Source organism: Haemaphysalis longicornis, unplaced genomic scaffold (genome assembly GCF_048455015.1).
Source record: "Haemaphysalis longicornis isolate Haplotype H1 unplaced genomic scaffold, Haemaphysalis longicornis Haplotype H1 scaffold_9, whole genome shotgun sequence".
NCBI classification, from domain to species: domain Eukaryota; kingdom Metazoa; phylum Arthropoda; class Arachnida; order Ixodida; family Ixodidae; genus Haemaphysalis; species Haemaphysalis longicornis.
In genome coordinates, this window is record NW_027526460.1 from 50,221,301 (window position 1) to 50,238,796 (window position 17,496).

A 17,496-nucleotide genomic window follows, 5' to 3' on the forward strand; every position below is an offset into this window, starting at 1 on the left:
ATTCGGCTTCCCTGTGTGCAGCTTCTTCTGCGCAGCAATAACATTTATGGTGGGTCTCCCCTTCTCTTCTATCGCCATCTCTCTTTCTCGTTGGACTGGTCGGTATTCATCTGTGCGATCTTGGGTCACGTTAACACGGTTATATCTTGCGTTGCGTAGATGTCTTCGAATGCGCTCAAAGCGAGAACGCGGAAGTGGGCTTTCAACAAGGAAACCTGCTTGCAGGTCACCACGCAGATTGTGTATTTGGAGTCCAGTTTGTGTTTGATTTCAGACGGGGCTGGGCAGAGATACTTCGAAATGTATTCTGGAATCAAAACATCGCGATACATGCGTTGGGTGCAAAATACAGATACGAAGATACATTTAAATTTTCCGTAGCGGGATATTTCAGAGATGATTTTGCAGGCACAGAAAAAACGTATTCAGGAATTAAGATAAAGTACACAGAAACATACTGAAATCCTTTTTTTTTTGTTTAGCGACCTCATGTTCTAAAATACATTTCTTATAAAGTGTTATGTATTTCAAAACCAACAGATGCACAAAATTGAATCACTGATGGAATTGAATCTAGGAGAGAGTTACATAACTTCACTCACCACACGGGCAAGCAACATTAGTTGCGCTCAATCAAAAGCAGCTTGTCTAACAAGCTGTCTTCCAGACAACGTCGATTTGGTCTGAGCAAGAGGCTCGCAAATAGCAAAAGTCTCAAACCCTGCTGCGCAGCTTCGATTCCCTAAGGCAGCTACGCCTTGTCCAGATGGCTGAAGAAGCCATCTGGTACCAAAATCTCCTGGCTGACTAACGCGGCAAAGAGAGCCATGCTCTCTACTTCAGGGCAAATAAAGCTCTCTCTCTCTCTCTCTCTCTCTCTCTCTCTCTCTCTCTCTCTCTCTCTCTCTCTCTCTCTCTCTCTCTCTCTCTCTCTCTCTCTCTCTCTCTCTCTCTCTCTCTCTGCCGCTGCATCAGAGCACAAGTTTGTGTTAGAACGAACAAACACCGCTTTCATGACTGGGAAATCTTGCAACATTGCGAAATCCTTCTTCGGTTCGCACATGCGTCTTGTCTGACCGTCCTGATGTCGAGAAATCTTCATCTTCAAAGTCGTAGAAGCTGTGGTCCATCGTAGATGGCGACACCTTGCCGCACGCGTCCTTATGGTTCCGGCGCGTTGCGTAACTCGTTCCGGCAAACTCGTTCCGGCGCGTTGCGTAATTCCGTAATTCCGCCGCGTTCCGCAATGAAAACAGTGCATTTTGCATCCCTCGGTCTCATTCGGTGGTCAGTGGAGATTTTATAATGTTTTTATTTGTTATGTTTATTATGTTCATGAGACTTATCGTAAACATTCTGACCTGAAACGTGCATTTTCTGCGCTAAAACATTTTCCCGAAAACTTTACCTCGCGTAATGATCGCACCCCGAACTTTGCATCATATTTTTGGGAAAAAAAGTGCGATCACTACGCGAGTAAATAAGGTATATATTAGATGAAGGTGGTGGACGGAGTATGAAATACCCGGCTTGAAATATGCAATAAAATGTATCCTATGAAAGACAGAGTAGGTCTTCGAAGCATGCCCGCCATCGAAGCTTCAAATATCACCAGTTCAGTGGAGAAGGAGTGGCTCTTAGACGCAAAGCAAAAAAAAAAAAAAAAATACACCATATTCCCGTAGGGGAACTCTGATTAGTATGCGAAGCAGCCATGGGGTCGATTCAAGTGCCCATTAGTTTTCAGTTCGTCGTTTCTATTAGGTTGAGGTACGTAGCTACCGTTATATTTACAGTTTGGTTTCCATGGTAACTACCACACTTTTCACTTACCGGAACTACGAAATGGGAAATTGCGTTGAGCCCATGGCTGTTTCGTGACAGGGCACACCGCCTCACTCAAGACAACGTCATCCGTGCACCTATCATTCCATTGCCGCACTTGCCCCAAACGCACCGCGCGCATCGACGAGATCGACGTGCTTCGGAAGAAACGCAATGTCCTCGCACGTGAGGTCGTCGAAGCAGTGGTTATCAGCAAGAAAGATGAGACGTGCGTCAGCACAGCTTCCGTAGCCCTGACAGCGAAAGAACTGGACCTGCTTAGCCACTATCCTGTTAACTAATCTCGGGAAAAAGAGTGTCGCACTGTGTCAATGTTGCGCAATGTTTCATGTATATATGTTCCCCCTTTTTTGTTAGTAAACTCGGTTGATAGCCAGCATTGTGTTCGTGTTACCTTCCTAAGCCCTGTGGCTTTCGTTAAAGCTGAAATTTCAGGGCGATATGGACCAACTCGCCCAAAACCAAGCAATTCTAACAACAAAAAAAAAAAAAATCGCGCAACGCCCATACGCACGGAGTTAAGGCGGTTACGCCGAGACAAGCGTGTCGAGTACGTCAACGCCCCCAGCATGCCGCTTCGCGCGCACGCAAGCACCGTCCCCGCGGGTACGGCGCTAACAAGATTTTCCCGCGGGTGCAAGAGGAGGAGGCATCGGTTCCGGCGACACGGCGGGGTTCGCTTCCGTCGCGGACGCAGCGCTCTTTGACGCTGACACGAGCAGATGACGCCGTGGGAGTCGCTCTAATCGCTTGTCAGCCGCACCGCCCACAGGGCAGAGGCACACAAATTCGGACGACGATTACGGCGAGGTGCCGAGGAGAATGACGAGAAAGGTACTGGCTTCTCTTACGCTCTCTCCCTTTACCCTGCTCCCTGTCGTTCCTTGTTTGTTTTGCGTGTTCTTTTCGGTTGACTCCACCGGGACGAGCTTTATGGACTCTAACACCGACAACTGAAACATCTTTTTGGACGAGCCCGAATGGGACTGTAGTTATGTTGTGCTGCTTGCTCAGTCGTGCACAGCGTATAAATTCAGGCGGCACTTGTTGATGCTCGAATACGTACTTAGACGCTTTTTTTTTTTTAACGCAGCGCCCGTGTTCTTTCATATCTAGTCCCAGATTTTTTTTTTGTTATTTTTTCGCTTTTCTGAAGCCGACTTGAGCTCATGGCCTACGCGTTTATAACAGAGGCGTTAAGTGAAACCACCGTAGTTGTTATTGTTGGTATGTGTTTCGGTTTACCTTGTACCAAACTTCGGTACAAACTTCGGTACCAAACTTCGGTACCAAACTTCGGTACCTTGTACCAAGATTTCGGTTTACTTTGTACCAAACGTTCAGGGTTGAATTCACTGTTCCTAAAAAAATATCTATTTCAAATTGTGGTCTGTTGTATCGAAGCATATATTATAAAAAGCCAGCAAGCAAAAAGAAAAAAAAAATACCCTCAAACCCCTTCTCAAGTCAAGTCAAGTCAAGTCAATGTTTATTTCCACATAGCCATGCTATGTTCCACATAGCCATGCTAGCCAAGCCATGCTCCACAACGGCTACTTCTGAAAGCCAAAACGTAACTTTTGCATGATTGTCTCTTTCTAAATTTCTTTTTTTCGGCTAAGTTACGCTTTTTCTGGACAGTGAGATATTTCGTACTCAAGGACGGGGTTATTCGCGGGGAACTTGCAGCGGACTCCCTTGACGGGCAACGAGCTTCCCTGCGCAAGAACGTCTTTCGAAGACATGTAAAATTGTTTTGTGGACACGAAATATCGTGCACAAGCTGACCGGCCGAAAGGGGGTGCGCCTCTTATTCTGTGCTCACACGAAGTTAGCCGTCCACTTAGCTGCGAAGTGAGTTACCAAGCCGGCTCCACTTGCGAGATTCCGTTTCCACGTAGGCACAAGCCCACCCCTTCCTGTTAGAGCTTCTCCATGGAGAATAGAGTTTCTTACAATAATAACTAGACGGGAAACTGGCCCTAGTGTCAACGCGAACGCCCATCGCTGCGCTTACGCTTAGATGGGAATGATGGGTAGTTCTGGAACCGGATTGCGTTGGATCGAAGCGAGCTTATAGCTGCGCAAATTGTGTTTTTTTTTTTGACAAACAAACTCTTATTGCCCGGTTTGCTGTATACAAATTACATGGGCAACAAGAAAGTCAGTGACCAAAAAATGGTTTTGTATGAAATAAAACGGCGTGTTTTAATATAAGGCAGACGCGGAGTCGAGGAGGTTTGCGGAATTTAAGTTTGCCATTTACCGCCTACTACAGCAGGACGCGGATTTCTTTCAAAACTATTTGTAAAAGTTTCGGCGCTTGCAGTTTTTAATACTGGGAAAAGATTTGTGCTCCTAAAAAAAGAAACCTATTACCTTTGGATAAGATATTCTAGCCTGAATTAATGACATTCATCAAGCTGCGCTCCTATCAGCCACCGGTATATATACTGCTGGTGTACGCCGTAGGAGCCGGCGTTCGCACGAAAAGCGTGGCTGTTCCAAGCAGTTCGTAACCGTCGTCGGCTTCGAAAATACACTGCTCTTCCGAATGAGCAGTGCTGCAACTCCTAATTCGTAGGCAACTTCGCCGCATATACAGCGCCGTCATTTGTGTTTTCGTGCTCGCTGTGCCGGCGGGGAATTTATAACCCACCCGATTCGCAACTATAGTCACAATACATTTCCACTCAGAGCGGTGTCAGTGCGTGTGCGACATTCAGTTCATGGAGAAACTCGGAGAAACGTATTTTTTAACGTTTCTTCCAACATAGGCACGCGCTTTCATGCAAGTACAAAACGAAAACGAAACTGGCAGCCCGGATTAATCCATAGTAACTTCCGCAATCCATCGAGTCCCAATCCGAATCCAGAGTTACCCAGCGCGCCCTTATGCGGCGGACAATCGCAGCGCCAGATTAATTTTAGTTGTTACTGCATGAAACTATATGCCATGTAGCTCTAGCAGGAACCCTGCGGGAGCGATATAGAGGAACTTTACTTCCGGTACCCAGCGCCATCTATACTGGTTCACTTGGAACACTCCTTGTAATCTTTTGAGTAGATGATTCTGAGAGTTCACGAGGCTCAGCCAATAACGACACTGCACACATCCTGTGGGACTGCCCTCGCTTCTCCGACTGTCGATAAAAAGCCTTCAAAAACGTAGGATTGGCAATCCCACCCAGACTTAATGATTGGCTTTATCCAAGTCTCAGTCAGAGAGAAGAACGTGTGGCAGTTCGTCCAGTCATTTCTTCAAGACAGGACATTAGCCATACACCTTCACAGAGAAGCTGTTGGGTCCTTTGTTCCTGTACGTGGTGTGCCCCAAGGATCGGTATTGGCTCCGACCTTGTTTAATATGGCGTTGATTCCACTGGCATGGCGCCTTCACGATGTACCGGACGTTAATATTCTCATTTACGCCGATGACATCCCCGTGTGAAGCACTCACCATGACCTGGAAACTCAAGCGAGTTGCCTGGAATCAGCCTTAGATGTGACAGCAGCCTTTGCTGCTTCGGTGAGCCTTCAGTTTTCACCAAGTAAAACAATATACACAACTGCTGCAAACCGCTGGGGCCGCCGAAGGCTGGCTGCTTGTCCCATCCGCCTTCAACTGGCTGGGCAACAACTGCAAGAGAGCCCAACAGTCAAAGTCCTGGGGTTGATGATACACCAGTCAGGAACGGTGACAGCTTGGCTAGCTCAGGCTAAACACCAAGCTGCTCAAGGGCTAGCGCTAGTACGCCGTATCGCTCCCAAAGCTGGTGGAGCCAGCTCACACGTGGCGCGACAAATAGTGAGAGCAGTATTACAACCGCGCTTGGTCTACTCTGCTCAGTTCCAGCATTTGACGGCAGCGCAGTGGGATCGACTGGAAGCAATTAACAGAGAGGCTATGAGGGTAATCACTGCGCTCTCACGCATCACCCCTATAGTTGCTCTCCCGGAACATGCCCTATTGAACACGTTGGATGAACTTGTTCATCAACGTCGAAAAGCTCGAGAACTAAAGGTTTCATTGTCTGATTATATGCGAGCATTAATAGCTTACGCAGTCTCGCATACGCTGCCAGCCCTGTCACAGCGAGTGCTTCCCTCGTGGCAGTTCGTGCAATTGAGCGGCAACAAGCCAACTGACCTTCGTCGCCCACAGTCGAACAATTTGGTGACTGCCCTTCAACAACGCATCACCGACATGGATAGCCACCTTCCACTCGGCTCCACCATATTATATACAAATGCCAGTATTGATTGATTGATTGTGGGGTTTAACGCGCCGACGCAGGCGATGAGGCGCGTCGTAGTGGAGGGCTCCGGATTAATTTTGACCACCTGGGGATCTTTAACGTGCGCCGAAATCTCGTACACACGGGCGTTTTTGCTTTTCGCCTCCATCAGAAAAGCGGCCGCCGCGTCCGGAAATCGAATCCGCGACCTCGTGCTCAGCAGCGCAACGCCTTAGCCACTGAGCCACCGCGGCGGGTACAAATGCCAGTATTGAAGACACTATGATTGCCACTGCATTTCATTGCACTATCCACCCAGCTTTCAGTAAGACATCCAGATTTAAGGTCCCGGAACCTCCAGCATCGTTCTGTGCGGAACTTGTAGCCATTAGAGGCTGTAACCGGTCTCGCTTTGCGAATTACGATGCAAGCCCCTTGGCAAGGGGCTTGCATCGTAATTCGCACCGATGCCCTTCAAGCAGTCCGCTTACTACGGTTAGTGAGCCGTACTCCTATGCTGGCCCAGAGTATTCACCACCTTGCGGCACGAATTGCTTACAAGATACTGCCTGAATGGGTTCCGCGTAACAACCCACTGCAAGGCAGACGTAGCAGCCCTGCTAGCAGGCATTCCATCTCCGACTTTCCCGTTAGAACTGGATGATGCTACTCTCCTGCTGACTAGAAATGAACACCTCCACGCCGCAGACGTACTCTAATTCCACCGTGTGCTGCCACCATCCCCCCCGGGTGTTACCCGTGCCGAGGAGGTTGCGCTTGGGAGGATCCGGGTGGGTGTGGCCCTAACTCCCGCCGTGACCCGTAAATGGCCTCACTTCAAAGATTGTTTTACAGACTCCGGTTACCCAGTTTGCCACCGCAGCGACGCAACAGCCGACATACACCACTTGCTGTGGTCTTGCCTCGCTTTGCGTCCTACGAGAGTGCGACATCTTGCGGCAACGGGCCTCCGCGTAGACAACGCATCCGCATACAACACATGGATATATGGGCCCTGATATGTCGCCAGAAGACGACAACGATGATGTGCGTGCGAGAGAGGCACTGGAACGACAAGCTTTGCGCTTGTGTTTGGGTTTACCGAAGTACGTCCCTATTCGGGTATTGTACTGGGAGGCTCGCATCCTTCCCCTGATTCCCCGATTCAAAGTGTTGACAGTAGAGGCATACCTTCGCGTAATGGAATTGCCTATTTCAAGGTCGCAAATGGTCTTCGTTCACTCCCCAACGCCTTTTTTCGCTCAGCCATGGCCCAGGTACAAACGCCCGCAGGTGGTGTTTGTACAGACTCTATTAGCCCCATTAAACGTCAACATTCTCTCGATTCCTTCCTTTGAACCTAGAAATGCGATGGTGGAAATTGATTTTGATAATATTTTCCCCTCCAATTCCAAATATCTGCCGGAGAAGACTATAGCTGGTCTTCTAATCACTCATTTAGAGAAGTTTTCAACCCATGTGGTTGTAGCCACAGATGCGTCTGTTCAGGAAAGAAAGGCTGGTATTGGTATCTTTTCACCTGCACTTGACTGGGCATTTTCTTTGCGGTTACCCAATTTCACAACAATATTCTTGGCAGAATTTTTGGCGATTGCCCTTGCTATTAGAAAACTCAATGAAGACAATTCGAAAGTGATTATTGTGACGGACTCGCTTTCAGTCTGCTCCACCCTATCTAATCCAAGATTTACCCCTCTAAGCCGAACGCTCTCGATGCTCCTACCACCCTATGTACAAGAAATCCGCCTGGTCTGGGTTCCAGGACACAGGGGTATCCACCTTAATGAAACCGCTGATTATCTGGCGGGTGTGGCATTGAATGGACCGCTGGTTGATGCTATGCCCCCCATAGCCCAAGTTGTTGCATCCCGGTTTCGCAGGTATAGCTCGTTGGACAGCCTGCACCCAGACAGTATCTCTGGATGCCCAGAAATTGAGCACCTCCGGTATGCGTGGAAGAGTGATGTTGTGCAGTCGCGATTGTGCGAGGTCACATTGACCAGCTTTCGCTGCCGAGTGCCCAATTTGAATTTCTACTTTCACCGTGCACGCATAGCGCCTTCGCCCCAATGCGAGTTGTGTCAAGAGGAGGAGACAATCGAACATTTCCTGCTGTCTTGCCGGCGGTTCTCCTCTATCCGAAATCGATTCCTGGAGGTTCCCCTCCGGCGCCTGGGTCTTTCCTTGTCTGTATCGAATTTACTGTCATTTGGGGCATCGGGTTTAGGTTTCTGCCACGGGGATGTTTGTCGCGCCCTTCACGCTTTTATTTCACAATCCGGTCGCCTACCCTGTTAAAAGACACTTCGTACTTTCTTTCTCTGGTACGTGTAGTATCTGTTTTTACTTCAGTATGTTATAGTTTTTGTTTTTTTTTTCCTCAAAATTGCCAACATCACTTCCCTCACACTCCACAGCTCTATTTTACCCTTAGTTTGAATTCTTGACCAGTTTCCCCAATCTGACTTGGCCAATCCCCCATAGTGGGTACGCGCCACTGATTTCTGGTTCCAACCAACCAACCAACCACTGGGTTCTGTGGCACGAGCGCGCCTCACGCGTCGAACGCTGGCCAGTGCTGTCTCCAACGCCCGAACTACTGCCAATGTTCCTACCTCTTGAGTTGTAATAAATCGTCGGCAGCCATCCACGGTTGTGCGGACGCAACAATTTGGCGACGAGGAAGACTGCGGACTCACCGGCACTTCACCGGCAGGTCACCGACGTCAAGAAACGGAACGACATGGCGACGTGCGACTCCGGTCGGCTACCCGAATTCAGCGGCAGCTCCGGCTCCTGGAGATCCTGGTATGGAAGGCTTCAATTCTTCTTCGAAGCTAACGACATCAAGGACGCTTCCAAGAAACGCGCTCACCTGCTAACGCTGTGCGGGGAACAGACTTACGACATCGTCTGCGCCCTCGTTCAACCCAAGCAGCCCAGCGAAGTGGACTATGATGACATCGTTGAGGTGCTCAAGGCTCACTTTGATCCGCAACCTTCTGAAGTCTTCTGCAGGGCACGCTTCCAACGACGGGACCAAAGGCATGACGAAACGGTCAGTGATTACGTGGCAGCGCTCAAAAAACTAGCAGCGGATTGTAATTTTGGCACCAGCACAGATATGGCTGCGAATCCGTCTATGCTACCACTGGACGTAATGTTGCGAGATCGTTTTGTCTGTGGTCTTCGGAATGAGCAGGTCCAACAACGGCTATTTGCAGAAAAGGACTTGACGTTCAAGAAAGCTTTTGACTTCGCATTGAGAGCTGAAAACGCCGTTGAAGACCAGAAAAACGTCAAGGCGGAATGGAGAGAGATCCACAAAGCCAGTACAAGTACCTGCCATACGGGAAGGACAGGCCGCTCCAGCAGCTACACCGAGAAGAAGAACCAACGTTGTTGGCGTTGTCACGCACAACATAGTCCGGACACTTGCAAGTTCCAGACAGCTTCCTGCAACTACTGCAAGAAACGCGGACACATCGAAAAAGCATGTATCAAAAAGCGGAAAGAGGCAAGAACTAAGGGGAACAACAGCATCGAATATCCATGTGAAGGAATTTCGACAACAGCCTCAGCCCAGGACACGACTTCTCAAGAGTCGCCAAGCAAGGCGCTTTATGAGCTCAACACCTTAATGGACATATCCAGCACCCAGAAGGTCATGATGCAGCTACGCGTACATGGCAAATCATTGACCTTCGAAGTCGACTCAGGTGCAGCCTGTACTCTTATCAGTGAGACAACGTTCAGATCCACGTGGACGAATGACCCACCTCGGCTCCAGACGAACAACATTCTCCTACGCACATGGTCAGGCCAGTCTCTTCCAGTGCTCGGCTGTGCTACGGTAGAAGTAGCGCATAAGGACAAGACCTTGACATTACCACTTGTGGTAATCAAGGGATCAGGATGTAACCTCCTCGGACGAAACTGGTTTCCTCATTTGGGAATAGAGATAACCGGAATCGACAAGATGATTGAAGAAACGGTGCGACAGTGCTCTGAATTCCAATCAACGCAGAAGAGCCCAACAAAAGCTCCGACTCCCACATGGGACCGTCCCCAGACACCATGGCACACCCTGCATGTTGACTTCGCGGGACCACTACTCGGGCGCACCTACTTGGTTGTTGTGGACGCGTACACCAAGTGGGTAGAAGTCCGTCACGTCACCCAGACAACATCCGCGGTTGTCATTGACGTACTCCGGAGCCTCTTCGCTACGTTCGGCATTCCACGGAAAGTCGTCTCGGACAACGGAAGAGCCTTTATTTCAACCGAGATAAAGCAGTTCTACGCATCAAATGGCATACAAGCTATGACGTCACCAGCGTATCACCCTGCAACAAACGGGCAAGCAGAACGATACGTGGCAGAACTGAAGAGAGCCCTCTTAATGGATAAACACTACTCCATACAGTGCAGACTTGCAAGGTTCCTGTATCGGCAGCACGCGACGGTGCACACAGCCACAGGAATGACACCGGCGAGAGCGATGTTTGGCCGCGAACTTTTATGTCCCCTCGATCTGCTCAAGCCAGAGAAGGAAACGCAGACCTCTGATCACCAGCCGACGCTGAAACAATCACGTCGTTTCGAAGAAGGGGAAAGGGTGCTCATACGACAGTTCTTAAGAAAGCCAGATTGGATTGAAGGCGAAATTCTGCGCAGGAAAGCGAGCCAGAGCAGGACGCCCACGGACTGGAGCACAGCAGACGATTTCGCTGACACAGCACAAGAGATGCCGTCGAGTTCTGCTGTTCCATTGTTACCGGACTCGCTGGATACTCCAGATGTTTCCTCCCAACCATCGACCTCAACGTCTCAAGCAGGGACCACCCGGCAACTGCGACCAGCCGAGGCTAGGCGGCCTCCAGACCGCTATGGAGACTTTGTTTACTGTTGTCTCTAAGGGGGGAAGAATTGATATGTCGCCAGAAGACGACAACGATGATGTGCGTGCGAGAGAGGCACTGGGTTCTGTGGCACGAGCGCGCCTCACGCGTCGAACGCTGGCCAGTGCTGTCTCCAACGCCCGAACTACTGCCAATGTTCCTACCTCTTGAGTTGTAATAAATCGTCGGCAGCCATCCACGGCTGTGCGGACGCAACAGGCCCCATCATCGTTCCCTCCCGGACTTTATACGCGAAGCGAACATTCTCACGTTCATCTGCTCATACCCCTGATCTATGCCCTGTGGCAAAAAATACGCTAAAAAACGGCTCCTTCTCACCGCTCTACGAAACTTCGAGACACCTGGCCTCACCCATTTCCTTCAGTTTCATACCCCATTGGATGCATCAATTTCTTCCGACTTCCCATTACCCAATTCCTCTCCCACTAGACACCAAAATTCGCTAAAGCATTAAACGGCGTCTTTGTATTCTTTGCAGAAAAAACAAATGCGTGTTACCATCACCTGCTCATCAACTCCGCTGCTGTGCCCCAGTGGCCTAGAGGAATTTCGGGTATTGGCGCGAACGGCCTGGGTTCGAGCCCCAAGCCCTGCCGAGATTTTCCCAAGACCCGTGATTTTTTTTTTTTTTTTACCATAAAATGTTCTCTTGGCTCAATTCTACGCAAAGCCTACGAAATTCATTTCGTGAATAAGGCAGGTTTGGTATTCTTTAGGTCAAATTAGGAGGGAGGCGTGGCACATCATACGTTTAATTTACGTTCTGCATCTCACCGGAACTGAACCTGTCGCGTAATGAAATATCACGTTCGAAGCACGATGCGCGTCGGTTTTATCCATCACTAGCCAATTGCCCCTGGTGAGTGTGTGTCGTGTGTGGGAATGAGGCTTTGGGAGTAGGGAGGTTTTGTTTTCTTCACACCAGGCGACCTTCCATATCCGTCGAGCAATACGATGGGCTATACATTTTTAACCAATCTTCTGCTTCTGTGTGTGTCAGTTGTGGCTGCTAGCTTCGGACAGATTTTTTGTCTTGCAACCACATTTCATTGCTCCAGATCTCTCAAGCAGCGGCTTGTATTTTACCGTCATTGGTTCCAGTTTATCGGATTCTACAAACCACGAGCGGCCCATAGCTGACCAAGAAACTTTTGTATAGTAACCTCACCACATTATAATAGTGTATATGCTGCTGCTCGAGAGCGCTCATAAATTTGGACAACAGCACTTTGTAACTGGCTCTTGATAGCTCTATCGAGGTGCCGACAAACGCAATATAGAGCTTACGTTGTCAGGTATTTTGAGAAAAAATGGGCCCATCTCCCCGCGAGGGGGACTCGAGTAAATGCGTCGCATAGGGGGTGGGTGTATTGGTGGTGGTGGTAAAAACGTTTATTTGAGCTTTAGGGGAGAGGGAAGGGGAAGTGGTCAGCCTCCCATGTCCAGGAGGCCGCGAGCCCGCGCCGATTCCAGAGCTCGTTTCACCAGGGCGAGCTGCTGGGTGTATTGCGTTAACGTTTAGTGTTTGGGGGGTTGATGCTATCACGTGTACACCACGCAGCCATCACGCCGCTAGCACGCCGCTGAGTCGCCAACGCACGCCGCTGACGACGTAGTTTGAATGAGTCAAGGATATAAGGTGCGTGCGTAGCCTTTGATTCTGTGTCGGTTTTGTGGCGCAGTGGGAAGAGCACCATGTACCTCGCGTTCCGCCCACAGGTAGTGAATGCGTTGTATCAGCAGCTTCTTGACGTAGTTTGAATGAGTCAAGGATATAAGGCGCGTTCGTAGCCTTTCATTCTGTGTCGGCTTTGTGGCGCAGTGGGTAGAGCACCATGTACTTTGCGTTCCGCCCGCAGGGTCGTGGGATCGAAACCAGGCGCCGGTAACTTATTTCTTTTTAGAGTGTAGGGGGAGGCTGGCTGCCGCGGACGCCGACGCACGGGTGACATCGTGAGTTATACAAATGCGCTGCATTTAAAAAAGGAAGCATACGTCAACATTCGACGAATGTGACTTGCAATCAGGCATACGAGAAAGTGCGATCAGCTATTTTATTATTTTTCGCAGAGTCATCCGTTTAATAGGAATTCCACAAATTCGCACTGAATTCTTCGTCTCCCTTGCCTGTATAGTTCGGCACGTACTAGCACTGCACATAGGCTATATCGCATACTCGCGTTACCGGAGCGCATATAGCCTGACCGGCCTTCAAATCCCATATGCCCTAGGAAATCACCGTCGAAGTTCAACGCCTTGACACAGTGATCTTTCTGATGGAGGCGAAAAGCAAAAACGCCCGTGTGTACGAGATTTCGGCGCGCGATAAAGATCCCCAGGTGGTCAAAATTAATCCGGAGCCCTCCACTACGGCGCGCCTCATCGCCTGCGTTGCGTCGGCGCGTTAAACCCTACAATCAATCAAATCAACACAGTGATCTTCGCCTCACAATGATCTTCGACTCACAAAACAGTGTCCTGTTTTGTGAGGCGAAGATCATTTCCAGTTCATTTACCATCGCCCCGTAGGGAAACCCAAGGTGAATAAGGCACCTAAACTTTCGGAGAGCATTGCCATTTTGATCGAAGGCGATAACCGAAATTTAGACCTTGCATTCGACGACCACCACCCGGCCTTCTTTTCCATTCGCCGCAACACCGTGTGGGATCACAAGATTACGGAACCACACTTGCGAACGAAGTTGCCTTGCTGGTTGAAGATCTCAGCTGGTCCATGGTCGCTCACAACGATGACGTACGATTAGAAACCGCCGCAACTTTATTCGGGTCTGACATCTGCCCGCCGTGCTTAACAAACTTCCGAAACTCTGTATGCAGTGGTTGTTAGGATCGGCCTCGATGATGTTGTACTGGGTAGCTTGGGCCATACCTAACGGCTCTGTGGGCCAATCATGGACCCAAACGCTCCAAGCGTATACCATCTGCTTTTGCTCGACCTCAGGCTTGAGGAGAAACTGCCTCACTCCAATGCCGGCTTGATACTCGGACGCATCTTTCTCTTGGGTGCTGTATGGCGGAGAGGTTGGAGCCTTCTGAGGAGGACCGTGGCTTTTCGTCAGGGGGATGGTCAAAAATGGTCCAAGCTGTTTGGAAGATCTCGGGCGCCTCGAAGGGAGGTTTGGTCGGCAGGGATGTGAGGCAAGGGGTGACTGATGACTCGTTCTGGAGAGGCGTTGACCTGCTCTTCTCAGCGTCCAGAACTACGCCGTCTAGCATACGGCACACCTTATTTGACCGGTGTGCGGCAGGCTGGGACAGGAGCACCAGTTTACGCATAGCCCTCGGGTGATCGAGCAACGCACATTCGTCGCAGACTGCAGACCAGTCGCAGGAGTGGCAGAAGTATCGCAGCGTCGCCGAGCGGTGATGCAAACAGGCCGTAGAATTGTCCTGGAGCGTCCGCCGGCCATCTCGGGCAGGTTGCAGGTCCCTCAGTATGGGCACCCGGTGGCCACGTAAAGGGTGCATGAAGTGGTGGGTCATCGCACAACTACGGCACCGTAAATCGGCACAGTCGAAGCACCATGCATCGGCACTGAACGCCTTAACGTTGCAAGTAGTGCAGCCAAGACTGGTGCCCTTAACGCCTGCCGTGTATGCGACATTGGAGGCAGCGTCGTTCGGTGGGAACGCAGCTGTACCTCCCGGAGCCACCGGGGTGTGAATCTTGCAGTGGGCGCAGCTAATCTTAGCCGTCGTGCATTGCTGGCGGAATGGTTGCAGGAAGCCAAGGGTGGGACAGCTGCTGCATCCCACTCGGGCGCTTTCGTGGGGAACGTTCCGCCGAGCTAGCGTGGTTGGCGCTGAAGACACCCAAGGGCCTCTCCTCCCATTGTCTTCTTCCATACCGGAGCTCGGTGCCGTGGAAAGTTATGTTTGGTGGTGAGACGATGACCTGTCGTTGGGCCGGATCCGCTCAGTGTTAGTGGTAGCGGGGCACGCAGTCTTGGGCGCGCCGACTCGGACTGCTATGCCCAATCAATGCGCCTGCATGGTATCTCCATGGACCCGCCAGAGGAGACGTCTTCTCATCGGTCAGTGGGCTTCTTGCTCGTAATAACGGGCGCCCAGGTTTTCGGGGGAGATTATTTGGCAGAACAACGACAGCAGGGCACTCGGCGGGCGAGGCAACGTCGGTTTCTTTGTTTGCTGGAACTTACTTCTCGTGCTCTTGCGCGCACGCAGAGAGCGCGCTCGTGAGCACGTTCGTTCACGTCGTACGCGGCGTTTTTGCTTTTTTTTCTGCGCTGCGTTTTTGAAGACTTATCTGTGTTGCCTTCAAAATAAAAACAACAGAAACAGTGCAAGAGCTACGTGCTCCTAAAACATATAAAAGGAAGTGCTAAAAAAAAACCTTCCACGAAACATACAAAACACAAGAGAAGGCCAAAGTGATGCAATGGCGTTATATAAGTTCGGTTTAAAATTGGCGCTGCAATAGTGTCAGTATGCCAGCTTGAGCATTTTGAGGATTGTGATACTGCGTTCATTGCATTTTGCACCGTAATGTGTATTAGCGATGGGGGCTACGTGGAATCGTATATTTCTCCAAATTTACCCAACACTTCGCCACCTATTAGGGCCACATTATCAGCAAGCGGCCAGACACGGGGCGTCGAGCTCCAGTTACTGCAAAGACGTTGAATAGCATGATTGGTTTTTATAACACTCCGAAATTAGGCGGCCGTTTTATGCTGTCGGGGCGGTTCCGGAAGAGCTCGAGCGACAGGTTACGGGGCAGAGCGATCCATATAACAATGATGATAGCCTATAACGCGCGATCAATGCCACTATTTTAGGTTTTTCGAGACTTGTGTGTTGATGTTTACGGCACATTATATGGTATAAATTCCCAGCACGCTCAGATAAAAGAAATTCGACAGTTTTGTTTTCTCATGACAATAACGCACATATGTTAAATCTTGTTCGTAACGTGACTTGAGCAGCTGGCATTTCACAGTCTTCGTCAAAATACACCACATGGGTAGGTGTGAATGTTTCCAACCGATTCTGCAACTTCTGCAACAAGGATGCACGAAGACGCCTCGTGTGCACCCTGTACAAGAACTGTTGTTGCATTTTGGCAGATATCAAAAGCGCCTCCCGCACCGAGATTTTCAACTAAATTTATACTAAGAGGTTGACTGCATAAATAAGTCAAAACCGTGCTGCATCGCTTTGCCACGTTAATATGTGTGTAAGGGGCAATTATAGTGAGTGTTCAGTTGTACACGCGTATCAGGCCTGAAATGGGCGCGAAATGTCGTTGGCACTATAGGCAGATGATGATACATGATTCTCAGAAAGCGGTATTGAGAGCACTGAGAGCACTGCTATAAAAAAAAAACATTCGAATAAAACAAACTTGTACTTTGCTGTCATGGCTCCTTCAAGCAGCGCCTGTATTACTTCATATCCTGCCTCAGATTTGTTTTTTTTTTCTTTTCGTTTCGCTTTTCTGAAGCCAACTCCAGCTCACGGCCCAAGCCTTTAGAAAAGTGGCGTCAAGTGATACCAGCGTAGTTGCTATTGTTGGTATGTGTACCGTAAGATTTCGGGTCACTTTGTACTGAAGCTTCAGGGTTTCATTCATTGGTCCTAAAAAAAAAAAAAACATCTACTTCACACTGTGGTCTATTCTGCTTCAGCATGAGCGAGCAACAACAACAACAAAGAAATGCCGCAAAGCACGTACATATTCCTCGATCTCCACAAAGGCTGCTGAAATATATAGAGGAACTCTACTTCCTGTACGCGCCCACTGCTTTGCTTGGAACACTCCTTTTAATCTTCCGAGTAACTGCTAAAGAAAATCCGCTGTTTTTGCCCCAGTGGCCTAGAAATAGCATTCCGGGTTTTGACGCGAACGCCCTGGGTTCTAGCCCCAGCAGTGTCGAAAGTTTCGCAAGACCCGTGATCTTTTTATTATTATTATTTTAGTGTAAAAAACCTGGCTCACTTCTATGCATTGTTTTCGGAAACAAGGGAGTTTTGGTATTCTTTAGTTCAATTTAGGGGCGAGGCGTGACATATGAACACATTTGCGTCCCACCGGATGTGTTTGGCTTGAACATACCTCGGTATGGAATATCACGTTCGTGGGTCAACGCATGTCGGTTTTTCCATCCCTGGCCTATCCCTCGTGAGTGTGTGTCGTGTGCGAAAATGTGGCTAAGGGAGCAGGGAAATTTTGTTTTCTTCACATTAGACGACCTTTCATATCCGTCGAGCAATTCGTTGGACTGTACACATTCTTCAATATTTTCCTTGTGTTTGTTTCAGTTGTGGCTGTTATCTTGGGACAGACTTTTGTTGTTTTGCCGCCAGGTCCAATAACGACAGATCTGCCAGGCAGCGACGTGAATTTTTGTCGGCGTTGATTTCAACTTAGGCGAATTCTACAAACCATAGTCGGTTCATAGCTGATCGAGAAACGTCTGTATAGTGAC